Source organism: Podarcis cretensis, assembly GCF_951804945.1.
Source record: "Podarcis cretensis genome assembly, chromosome: 6".
NCBI classification, from domain to species: domain Eukaryota; kingdom Metazoa; phylum Chordata; class Lepidosauria; order Squamata; family Lacertidae; genus Podarcis; species Podarcis cretensis.
The window spans coordinates 52,843,353-52,856,000 of NC_137175.1; the positions used below are offsets into that span (position 1 = coordinate 52,843,353).

At 42.2% G+C, this 12,648-nt stretch overlaps 1 protein-coding gene across 13 annotated transcripts in view; it reads left to right on the forward strand.

The window, feature by feature from the left end:
• The window catches only part of RNF220 (ring finger protein 220), a 345,317-nt gene that overhangs the window by 311,332 nt on the left and 21,337 nt on the right, over positions 1–12,648 (forward strand). The gene's annotated exons all lie outside the window — the stretch shown is intronic.

A 12,648-nucleotide genomic window follows, 5' to 3' on the forward strand; every position in this document is an offset into this window, starting at 1 on the left:
AATTCTCTGTTATTGTAGTCCAAAGCAGAGATAGGTATCCTGAGACCCTCCAAATGTTATTTTACTCCTATCTCCCATCACTTCCACCTGGGGTGGCAAATGGTCAGGGATGATGGAAGTTGTAGTCCCAGAGCATCTGGTGAGACATTGGTTCCCTATGTCTGCTCTTCTAGATTAACACTCTAGATTGGGCTACAATTTTAAATGAAATGCAGAAGGAAATATATTGCCTGCCTCAGCCTCCTGCATTTGTGTGCCTAGGAATTAAAAGCTAGGATTAAGGATTCAGGACGTTGGAGGCGGAAATCAAGAAAGGGGTGAAAGGAGAATTTCATGATTTGATTAGGCATGAATGTTATTTGCCAATGCATGCCAGCTTCCTTTGCAGGGATTTAGCTGCTTGTTGCCATTTTTTCACCTATCGCTTAGCCATCTTTTGATACTGCCTTCCATTTAGGAGACAGGAGAATTCAGTCTTCTTCAGCAGTCTGTGTCAATAGCATTAGTTACCAACACTTATCCCCCTCGGATCCTGGCCTCCCATGCAGAGGTTTGACATTTTCCAGAACGATCAGTTGATGTCATCTTGATCAGATAATTTTAAAAGCTTTATTCAGTGTCTCTTGGCAGACCCCACATTCTTTCCAAGGTGGTGCATGCTATAATTCGGAGTTGTAAAGTATGGCACCCTCCTCTTTGTGACAAGTTAGGACCCCTTGTAGAGAGCACTGAAAACTTCCTGACTTCAGAAGTCAAAAATTACACTTGGATACTCAGCCTGCTACTTTTCTTAAGAAGGTAAAAACCAAATGCCATTTATTGCACTTTACAGCAATTTCTTGGTTCATGAGAAATCCCTTGTGGTAAAGGGTTACTGCTTTTTAGTTAGAGACTTAAGTTCCAAAGGGAACAGAAAACAAAATGTTTAGAAGCAAAGGTTCCAGCTGTGCTGTCCCTGCTCCTCCGGGAGTTGTGTGTGATAAATAGTTTGTGTTGTGATGGTTAAGGAGCTAGAATGTTGTGTGCGAAGGGGTGGGCTCTGTTAAATTAATTGATAAGTGGGATCAGACCTTGGGGCTTGCAGAAAGGAAGGTGTTCTTTTATTCTTACTGTCTGGCTGCTTTCACCTGCACTGCCAAGCCATGATGTATGGTGACCCAGTCCAGCTAGCTAAATTGATTCATCTCCAGTTCCTGGTTCTTAATCTAGAGCTAAATTGGTTTCATTTTTCTTGTTTTGGGTGGTGATTGTGGTGAGCTCTCCATGGGATCACTTCCTTCTGTTCATAACTTTAATTTTTGCTTTTAAATCTGGGCATTATTGATTAGTGTGTTAAGCTCCATGTAATGTCTGATTAGCATTTTAAAAAGTGTTTAGAAGCACATGGTTTATCACCTGTGTCAGCTGGGCTGTCCATTTAGAACAATGGTTAATGGAGTTAGCAGTGATTCTCTTTATTGATCCTACTTTTATAAGAATGACATTCATTTTCTCTTCCCTTTCCAAAACAAAGTCTAGGCATGGAGCGTATATTTTTAATTAGCTAATACAATACAGTAAACTGTCCTTGTTTGGGCGCAGAGCTAATGTACTTGGGTTGAAAGTTAATGGAATGTGTGCTTCAGGCTGCTTGTAGCTGAATCACTTGCATGCCAAGCAACTTACCTCGGTTCAAGAGAAATGTATTTGCTGATGGATTCTTCTTTGTATCTCATTCATCTCGTTTTTTGTTTGAATTTGGTATGAAAGCTGCTATTGGCTCAGATCAGTCAAAATGGAAAATTGTGATTTGTTGTTGCATCTGAACTGGGTCGCTATGACAAGAAAAAAATTAAGATTTCTCTCTTTTTTCCCCTTTAACTGCATGTGATGATTTCTGTATGTAATATAATGTAATATATTTTTAGTTGTTTTTTTTAATGAGGATATTGCTTATATCTGATGGTTGTAGTCTAGAAGATACTAAATAGAGCAGCGTGGGATGAAATGTGGGGTTCAGCTTTGGTTGTGTTGGTTGATGTTCAAACTGGTTTTTCTAGTCTTCAGTGCTTGAGCATGTATTCAGAAGTGATAGAATAACAGGGCTAGAAAGGGTTTACTGAGCTGTACAGCCAGCACAGGCATGCAACAAGAGCATCTGGTATAGGTTTTGCTAAGCTTAAAACAAGAACCTTTCAGTGCCTGGGATCCACCTTGGCTCCTGAACAACATGCAACCTGGGACTCAATATTCTATCTTGTGTGCTTTTTAAACTATATTTATTTTATTGTTTAATATGTTTCATAGATCTTTAATTCCCCTTTTAAGAATAATCTCTTCACAAAGCACCAAACATTTTATACATAAGCCACCTATATCCACCTCTCAGTCGCCTTATTTTTCTCCATCTCTTCTTTACATCAGTCTTTCTTCTGTAGTCACAGAGAATCTATTACATGCTGCTAGACCTTGCTGTACAGATGCAAGTGTGGCTTAGCCATCTGGATGGGCAACCAAGCCTCAGCTAGGGAATGCAAGAGTTTAAGGAGAGTCTAGTTAGCCATCCTGACAATAGTTATTCTGTACTCAGGAAATCCAGCAGGCAGTCTAGTCAGTCTAGTCAGTCAGTAATGACTACAAACTAGTCCAGCAAGTCAGAAGCAGAATGCTGTAGCAGCAACTGCTTTTCTTGACAGGCAGATGCTCAAATTATTGTGAATAGCTGAACCTTGTAGTAAGGCAAGGGTTTTGCCTCCTTTGTTAATTCCTGTGGGACTGCTTTGTGGGGGATTTGGGTATTGGTGGACTGAAAGGGCTGTCACATGGAAGATGGGGCAAGTTTGTTGTCTCCTGCTCCAGATGGTAGGACCCAAACCAACAGATTCAAGTTATGGTAAAGGAGATTCCAACTAAACATCAGTAAGTACTTTGTGATGGTAAGAGCTGTTTGACAGTGGAACAGACTCCCTCAGAAAGTGGTGGACTCTCCTTCCTTGGAGGTTTTTAAGAAGAGGTTGGATGGCCATCTGTCATGGGTGCTTTAATTGAGATTCTTGCATTGTAGGGGGTTGAACTAGATGACCCTCAGATTCCCTTCCAACTCTACAATTATATGATTCTATGATTTAAGTTAAGAGGCTAGTGGGGAACATTTCTCGGGGGCCTTGTGAATGCACATAGAGGTTGTGTGGAAGAACTCCACAGGGAGTCTGTGTCTGCAAAGGAGCTAATTCCTCTGAGCATTCATCCTGAACTAATCTGGCAAAGTTGATAATAATGGATGAAAGCTTTTTGACCCATAATCCTGCCATATACTTTGTAAACAGGGTCTCATCCGTCCTCAAACAGTTTCCCCCCATCTATTCTTGCCACTGGAAAAATTGTCCCAATTCATTGGCATATGAAACTTTGAGACCATAAAGTAGCACAGAGGTAAAATGAAGCAGCTGCAAGCCACCAGCTTTCCTGCTGTTTTTTCTTCCAAACAGCTCTCCCAGTCTTTTTTGGTGTTCTCTGTCATTCCACAACAGCATCCACCATCACCTTTCCATCCAAGCTTTCTCTATAGCCTCTCCATTCATTCCTAGGCCAACATGCTTCTCTTTCCTCCCACTATTCCAACTCCCATCCATCTCATTTTTAATATGGGATGCTTCCTTCTACTGAGTCAGGCGTCTAGCTCAGCCAGCAACCCTAGGGCTTTGGACTGAATGCCAGGGCTTGAACCTGGGATATTTTGCTTGCAAAACATGTGCTTCACCAATATATGATTGGAGGGGGATGGAGCAGGAGCAAGCCTTTGGGGATTGTTTGGGCCTGCAGTTTCTGAAAAATAAACTACTCAAGAGCTATTAGTGGCTCTTGAACTTCAGCTTGGGATCCCTGCCCTAAGCCTTTCCTCTTGGAGTCTAATGCCAGTGCATCTTATTCTGCCATCAGAATCAATTCCTACCTAGGAACAATTCTGCTGCTCCTCCTCTACAACAGCTTTTAAATTAGTTTAAGACTTGATGTCAGGTTTTCCTTCTTTCGGTAGTATCTGCTTAGATCAGCCAACCTTTTCTGTCATTTCGGCCATCCCTCCTGCATTGCTGTTCCCTGAATCTTAGCAGTGGTGCTAAGACTAGCCCACCTGTGTGTAGGCTGCAAACTCGGCAACGGCTCGTTTTCTCCTCCCTGAAGATGCGAGCCACGTTGCCTGGTGCCATCTTGAAATCAAGGCTTCCTGGGGTTAAGAAGCCAGCCTCTTAATTCAGAGTGCCAATGTTCAATTTTGCTTTCTGCCACCAAACTAGATTGCAGGCCAAGGAAAGAGTCTGGGTTAGTGCCCCACTGGGTCACCTCCCATTTGTTTTCCTCAATTTTGTGTTGTCATAAATTCATTCCAGCCCGTTGTGCTTGATCAGTTTATCTCTGTTGGGGCAGGGAGCCCTGCTAGCATGATATATGACATGAAACATTGTAGCCAGCCTCTCCATGAATCACTCCAGCTGTTTGTTGTCAGCATGAAAAGCAAACAGGCCAGGACTGCCGAGTGTTGACTAGGATGAGCTCAGGTTGGGAAGAGACATGACGTATGAATGTTTATTTAATAATTCTCTAATATTTCCAGCGGAGTGTGGCTGTGCCTTCTGAGGTTGGGGGGGGGGGGAGGGGGCGGTTGAAGAGGAAACTCTAATCTGTCAGGGTGGGTCATAAATCAGGCAGACAAGATCATTAATCAGGAATGGAGCAAAACTAGAGGGAGGTGGGACTCGGCTGCCGTTCCCAAGAGCAAAGGGGCACGCTCTTCTTTTCCATAAAACAAATCTCATTTTGGATGCGGCTCCGGCTGTGTCGCTTACATAAGAGCAAAGCCAGGGCACTGGGCCAGTTAAGCAAGCGTGTGTGCTACCTTTGTCATAAGCCTTGGCAATTTGAGCTCGCCAAGCATTAAATCCCTTTATAATTATCTTCTTTATATAACTCTTCATGCTCCTCATGGTTGATTGGGCAAGGTGCTTGTTTGGTTTAGAAGAGGGTTTTTAAAAAGGGAGGTCAGTGTGTGTGTGTGTACACTCACGTGACAATCTTCTTCTTTCTTTCTTTTTTACTCAAATCCATTTTCTCGAATCCACTCCAAAAGTTAAGCTTTGGCATATTATCCTACAAGAATAGAAATGGTGTTCCAGAATTTGGCTCCTGAGATAAAACCAACTTTCTGGCTTTCATAGTCTGACAATTGCAGAAGCTAACTTCCTATGACATTGTTTAAAAACAAAACCCCATTTCTAGCTTTTAAGGATATGAAAAATGTTGCAGGTGATATCTGTCTACTCAGGTGCTGATGGGAGTCTCATGAGGACCTAGGGCTCCCATTCTGTCAGTAGAGGGAGCTGAGCCATTCATAGAATTGTAGAATTCAGTGGAGAAATTGGGTTTTCTCCACTGAAATGATGGGGAAATTGTTCCAGGCAGGGGTGCAGCTATAGAGGAATGTTAGCTTGAAGAACAGATGATTGATTTAATGTATGTGGCAGAAATGAGAGAAGTTCCCGCTGTGGAAGAACAAGAGTGGGAAAGTCCCTGCCCTCTTTTCAAACTGTTCTGTAGCTTAAAGACCACCTCATTCCTTCTGTTGCACACTTTATACCATATTTCCAGACATTGCCTTCTCTGTTTGCTAATATTATAGTCCCTTGCCAGATTTCAGCAAAATTCTGTTCTCAGGAAATATCCAAATAGGACAAATGGAATAAATTGTATACAGCTAAACAGATGTATACAATTGTAATTATTTTGTCTCAATATAAAACTTTGGCTATTTTGACCAAACTGCGGGAGGCAGTGGAAGACAGGAGTGCCTGGCGTGCTCTGGTTCATGGGGTCACGAAAAGTCAGACACGACTAAACAACTAAACAACAACAACAACGTGTTCATTTAAATTATGGATGTGGGGGATGGGGTGAGGCAAACTATTTAAAGGGACTATTACTATTTAAAAGGACACAGCCACTGGAGCACGGCAGATGCTGCCAAGTGTGCCTTAGAAAGCCATAGAGTTAATGCAGATTTTTAAGAGAACTCTGGGGATGGGGCCATGCCTCAGTGGAAGAGCATCTGCTTTGCATGTAGAAGGTCCTTGGTTCAGTCCCCGGCTTCTCCAGATAGGTCTGGGAGTAGCCCGTTTGAAACCCTGCAGAACTGCTGCCAATCAATGTAGGCAGTCCTGAGCTAGACGGGCCAATGGTCTGACTCTTTATAAGGCAGCTTCCTGTGCTTCCTACATGAGATTTATTTGTGCTTAATTCAGCAAGTTGTTTCAGAGCAGAAAACTGGCTAATATAAAATTACCCAAGATGTTATCTGCAAGCAGTTCCCCATAAATGTTTTGGGATTAATAGGCTAAAAATACAGAAAAAGCAGACACATGCCAAAAATAAATATTCAGTAACACCACAAGCATAGCTGTTTACATCTGGAAATCCCAGTTGCCTGTTGAGTTTGTGACTCTGTTTGCAAAATGTAAGCCTCAGTTAGCCAAGGTCATTAACTGTTCAGTACTACTTCCTGCATTAATCATCTTCAGGGCATATGTAAAAGAATCTGTGGGTTTGGAGAAGAATTTAAGGCAACAGTAAGCAATTCACACTATTTTACTGGGAAAAAAGGGTGGATGCTACTAGTGTGTCTGGTACAGGATTTGGCATCCTATAAACTTGGGCAATTATTCACGATTGGGGGGGGGAGTTTCATGGTAGCCCAGAGTAGGTTTACACTAATGGTGTAATACACCATCTGCTGTAATTTCTCTTCAAGCAGAGTTCTAGCCTAGCATACGGAAGAGATCAACCCCATTTACCTTTCTCAAAAGCATTTTGAGTTCTTAGTTGCAGTTTTCCTTGGGATCCACTTGAGAGAAAAACTCCAGCACTTCTGAAGAGTAGGGCAACTAGTGTGGGAGGCCAAATCAATTCTCCGAGGTAGCACAAGCAGTAGGACTTTCACTGCAGACTTTCAGGGGCAATAGAGAAACAAGTGAATCACACTCACCCACACCCCTTGCTAGGGCTCTTTAGCACATAGTTATTAGACATTAAAATGAAGAAGTTGGATCACCCTCATGGTATGAACTCAGCTGAAAGTTGCAACCCTTTGATAATAGATATATTGCTTTTATATCCTCTCCTTTTGAATTAGATGCTTTGTATTTGCTATTGGTTTTATTTAAACAAATTAAGTTTAAAAAATTGCTAAAATGTGTCCTTGAACTCATGCTTGTCTGGATGGGGGATAGAGGAGAAAGTGAGGGAGTTTAGAAACTAAACTGCTGCACATTGGTAAAATGTACATTTGTTCCTTCACTCACTTTTGTCTCTGATCCTGCCTACCACTGGCATGTGGCCCCCAGAAGGTTTCCCAGAAGGGATGCGGCCCTCAGGCTGAAAAAGGTTCTCACCCTTGCACCAGGGTCATTTGCAGCATGAAGCACTGGAGAGCGCCACCCTTCCCTCACCCTGCAGCTGGAATACTTCCTGCTGGCCCTAGCAATAAGTAGATTTAAAGGGGAAGTGGGTGACTGGATTGTACAGAGGAATGGGTTGGAATGAATAAACTGAGAATTCTTTAGCTTGGATTCTAGTCTGAGTTTGAGAATAATTCAAGTCTCCTAAGGCTCACTTCTTCTTTGGTCAGATTCAAACCCTCCAAAACTTCTATCCATAGGAGTTCCAGAGCTATGGATTTCACTGGCATCTCTACTCCTGGAGACCACTCCTGTAATCATCATTTCTGTGGGGTCTAATGTCGCTCTGTGCATGTTCCACAGTACTTACTGAAGTTGATTGTATTGGGAGCATTTAGGGTTTAGATGGACTATGGCCAGAGTAGAGGTTCAAGCAGTCGTTTGAGAATGCAAACAGGTGCACAGGATTTAAAAATAGAGTAGACTGTATGACGCTGCTAGTGGCAAGTGGCCTTCCACTCCCAACCCACGTTTTGTGGACTTGAGGTGTATTTTACTCTTATTCTATTGTTATTTTCAGGCATTGTACATTCCATAATTGTATTGCTCAAAGTACATGTATTTCATGTATTTTTGCAATGCTGCCTATCAGTCCACCTCCCCTACAGCAATACCTTTACATTTTGTGGATCTTTTGATATGATTTCATTTATTCAAAGGAATTCCCTTTCAAAAGGTTTTAATTGTCTGGAAATGCCCTTCACCTTTGGATTTTCCTCCCTCTCCCCCAAACACATTGAACCCCTGGTGTTCAGGTATCTTTTCGATCCCATTTTCCCCCCTCAGTTATTTCAAAGTTTCAACAATGCTGTTAACTTTAATTTGTAGAGTTGCTCCCTGCAAGTGAAAAATCGATGGGGGGCTATCACAGTGTGAAATTCGACTGTCAGTCTTGAGCTTATGGAGTGAGTAAGACATCTTAGAAGGGGGAAAAATCACAGTCTGTGCAGTGCTCAGCTGGGCTATTTCAAAGAGAAGGCAAGGCTGATGGGCCGTTGGAGAGTATTTCAGTTAGATGGATGATGATTCTCTGTGAAATACTGGAGTTAGCCTACAGGTAAGGGAAACCAGAGGTTAGAAAATACAACTAGTTTCCCCTGAAGAACTAAATTACACCTTGGGAACCTTGAGCTGTGTCATACAGGAACTAAAACCTGTCCCTAAAATCGGCCATTGCCTCTAAACAACAACCAGTAACAAATTAGTCATCATAACTTGCAGTGTTTCGGTTTTGCTCCCTTGTAAAGTTTATAATAAGCTCTTTGGGGCAAGTATTCCATCAAGTGTATACAGCACCTAAAAATGATTTGTATGCTTCAGTATAGGATTCGTGTGTTGTACATGACCACAGCGTAACTTAAGATGATGGACTCAATTCTGAATCTTGGCCATATAAGTTGCTGTTTCCTGTGACAGCCTTCCATGCCAGTACAGGGGCAGATTGCATATCTGACAGCAGAAAGTGGTACCCAAGAGACAGAATGAACAGTATAAAAAAGAAGCTCTGAGCTGCATGAATCACATGTGCTTTCCTTGCATTGTATCTATTCTTATATCCTGGCTCAGAAGTCTGCAGAACTCTGCTCCCTTCTAGCACAGCAGTTTAAACCTAGGGGTGAGAACACTTTCCCCAAAAGTGAGTGGGCAGGGCCAGAAGCAAAAGTGGGCAGAGTAATAGCTGCATCTCTTACTTTTGTACAGTAGGCGACATTCCTACTGCATGGAAGTCTGAGGTTTCTGTACACACCACAGACACCCCTCTATCCAGGTAAGCAAGAAAGAGCACATTCCACCCAGGCAGAAGCACTCAGGGAGGGTGAGAGCACAGCTGGTAAGGGATGTGGCCTTGGGGGAAACTCCTGAGAGCCAGGTAAATATGCCTGGAGGGCTACATTTGGCCCTTGGGACTGAGGTTCCACCTGATTTAAGCAGGGGTTTGTCCAAACAGGTGAGGATCAGAAACTAAGATTTTATCTTGGCTTGTTTGGGCAAATAATAACAGTTTGGATAAAAAGGAAATCAAGGCTTCCAAATTGCTCCTTGCAGTCAGGCCAGAAAAGGAATGTGGGGAAGGGGGAACTCATAAACCTGAGGCTTGTTCACATACCACTAACCTATGATTTAGTTAATGTTACAGCCAGATGCAGCACTATTGCAGCCCAAGAACAGCTCAAATTAAGGGAGGAAAAGATCAAACTGGTGGAGTCCTGTTCCATTCTGATCTTTTGTGTTGTAGCTGCCCATTCTCTTCCCATTTGAGGATAAATGTGATGAAGCAAAACATGCAGAGTTGTGGTTTTTTTAGTGAAGCATTGTAAATTAATATTTTTACCATGTAAATTCACACTGGCTAATGTGGGTGAAACATGTCTCATGTTTCACATCCCCCCCCCAAAAAATGTTTGTGTGTCTGTTACTATCACCAAAATTAATATGGCCTTAGTTTTACTATATTTTGCCCCCCTCCTATTAAAAGGCAGCTTCCTAAGGGCTAGAAGTGTGCTGTTTTTTGCAGAAATCTCAAATTTTCAGGACCTTGAAATCTGCACCATTCATCTCTGCCTTGCACATCCAACTATAGCTTGGTATAAGGTGGTTACAGGAGTTTTGCTCAAATCTTCTCCCTTTCAGTGGTTCATATTTGAGAATAATAAGAGCATAAAAGCTAGGGCCCTGAGACCCCACAAGCTTCACCTTAATAGAAAGGCTTTTGTTGATTATCTGGGTGTTGTCTGTTTCCATGCACAACTCTCAACATAGCAATAATACAGCAGCCTGGTGGCAGCCTTCCTTCTTCCTGAGAGGTAGCTGTCAGGAGAGCAAGTTGATGTCTGTTCTGATATGGGTCTTTGTGCAAAAAAATTAAGCCGTTGTGCAGGATTTAGATGCATTTCCTCAAAGTAGTACTTCTCTTGTTGGGAAATTGCATTTCTTCATCATTCAATGAAAATATGCAGTCGTTTTTTCTGCACCGCTAGTGCTTCAAATATAAAATACCCTTGATAATTGCTGATGGTGAACAGCACAAGTCCTTATCCTTCATTCCTGTTATTTTGTGGCCTTTTTTCTTTAGATTTTAATTTACTAGAGAACAAATGTTCCCATCGTGTAGCACTGAAATGCAGAAGTTTATGTAAGAGTTCAATTGTTTTTCAAGGTGATAGACACCAGCAACACTGCCCTTTCCTCCTGTGGTAATGCCTGCCCATTTTGTGAACATTTTTACTTACATTTGTTCAGTTATTTAGTTCTGTGAATGATTTCAAGTTATTCAATGCATGTCTCTACCCTTCTTTTTTTGTTTTTAAAGTAGGGAAGAACACAGTTACAGAGTTCCTATGAAGCAACACGCACACAAAGTGGAACAGGCGCTTCTGGTCACCAGCTGCTTATCAAATTTAGAGTTAGTTGTTTGCCAACTATCTTGTAGATGCATGATTGCCCGGATTATGCATAAGAACTTCAGTGCAAGCTTAGCCTTTCGGTACCCTCCTCCTGAAATAAATTAACAAAAATCCTTCTCGGTGGCTAACAGATCTCCACATCCCTGCTGATTCTTCTAATCGTGCTGACTCGGAAACTTCTTACTGCTTTCATTGATTGTTGGTGCCATCTGTCTGCAGTTTGATGGGGCCAGGCACGTGAGTCCCGGAGGCAGAGAAGGCCGAGTGCCAACTCCCGAACTCACTCTCTGGTTCTGCAGAGACATTTTGGGCTCCATGTCAGTGAAGGGATGGGGGGCGTGAAAGCAGCATAATGAATTCTTCTGTAGGGAAAATCTTTGGGGAATCGTTACCAGGTCCTAGCTAAATGTAGCTTAGAATGCCTTCTTGTGGCAGTAAGCTTCCCCTCCATGCCACTGTGATAGAGCATGCAAGTGTAAGAAGAATAATTCCTCTGCGGAGTAGAGCAACGCAACATGTTTGCTTTGCATGAAGATTAAATTAGTTAACAGAACTCCAAACTTGGCAAGCAGCTGGTGGCATTAACAAATTGTGCAAGCAAGTATAAAATAGAGGCACTTGTGACGCAGAGGGCCTCTGCTTTGCAGACGCGCACCCTTGCATGCAACTTCTTCCAAATTTTCAGCTTAGAACATGGAAATTAGGCCACAGAACACTACATTATTCATAACTTGGCAACCAGGAGCTAGGGCATGTTGCCAAACTAAGTCACCCGCTGAAAGTACAGGTGAACAGCATTCTTAATATATTGTACTACAGGAATGCACAATTATCAAGATGGGAGGACACTCCTCTTGGAGAACAATATATTAGCATCCCTGCCAATTCCTCAATAGAGACAGCATTCCTGCACAGAATTCCAAGTCAGCCTTTTTCAGAGAGGTTCATCTAAAAAGATACGTAACTGAAGACATTTCAGGAAAGTCAGCTCCTTTATTGTAAGAAAATAATTGGGCATTTTGTCATTTCACCTCAATTCGATAATTTAGCTGTTAATCCACTTTCCCCCATTTGAATTAGACTGGAGTAATCCAAGCCTATTTTAATTTGTATGTAAGGAGAAATTTTAGTCTTTCTCATTCATACCAGTACGCATTCTCGTTTGTGTTTGCCACTGCCTTCCAGTTTGTTGATTCTGTTATTCCAGTTAAGTACCAAGAGGGCATGTGTGCACTTGCACCTTGTTTGCTTGTTTTGTGGAAAACTGAGGGATTAAAAGAAAAAAATTAATATATACAAAAGCCTAAGTTGCTGAGTCACCCTAACATGCTGGAAAAGAAATTAAGGCAATTTTAAATTCTCAGCACACACTTATCAGACTGCTTGTCAGTATAAATGATGTAGAAATGTTTAATGTGCTTTGGTGGTGCAAGTAAAGGAGGAGTAGGTTCTTCTTGGTCTACAAGTACCTAGTAATGCTGCTGCAGACACACCCTTTTGGGGTTGTTGATCACTCCAGAAAAAAGGGGAAATGGAGGTGTCCAGTTAATGGTTAAATCTTGGGATCACTTATGCCACTTATGAGTAGGCAGTGAGGATGTTTTGCTTCACTGAGTGGTCCTGATGAAGATTTGACTTTGATTCCAGATAGAGGGAGGAGAGAAACAACCTGGAGCAGCCCAGCTTTTAAAAATTCTCCCCTCTCCTTTGAAGGGAGACATAAGAGCCCTTGTCACATTTCCCAGAGAGACACCTTAATT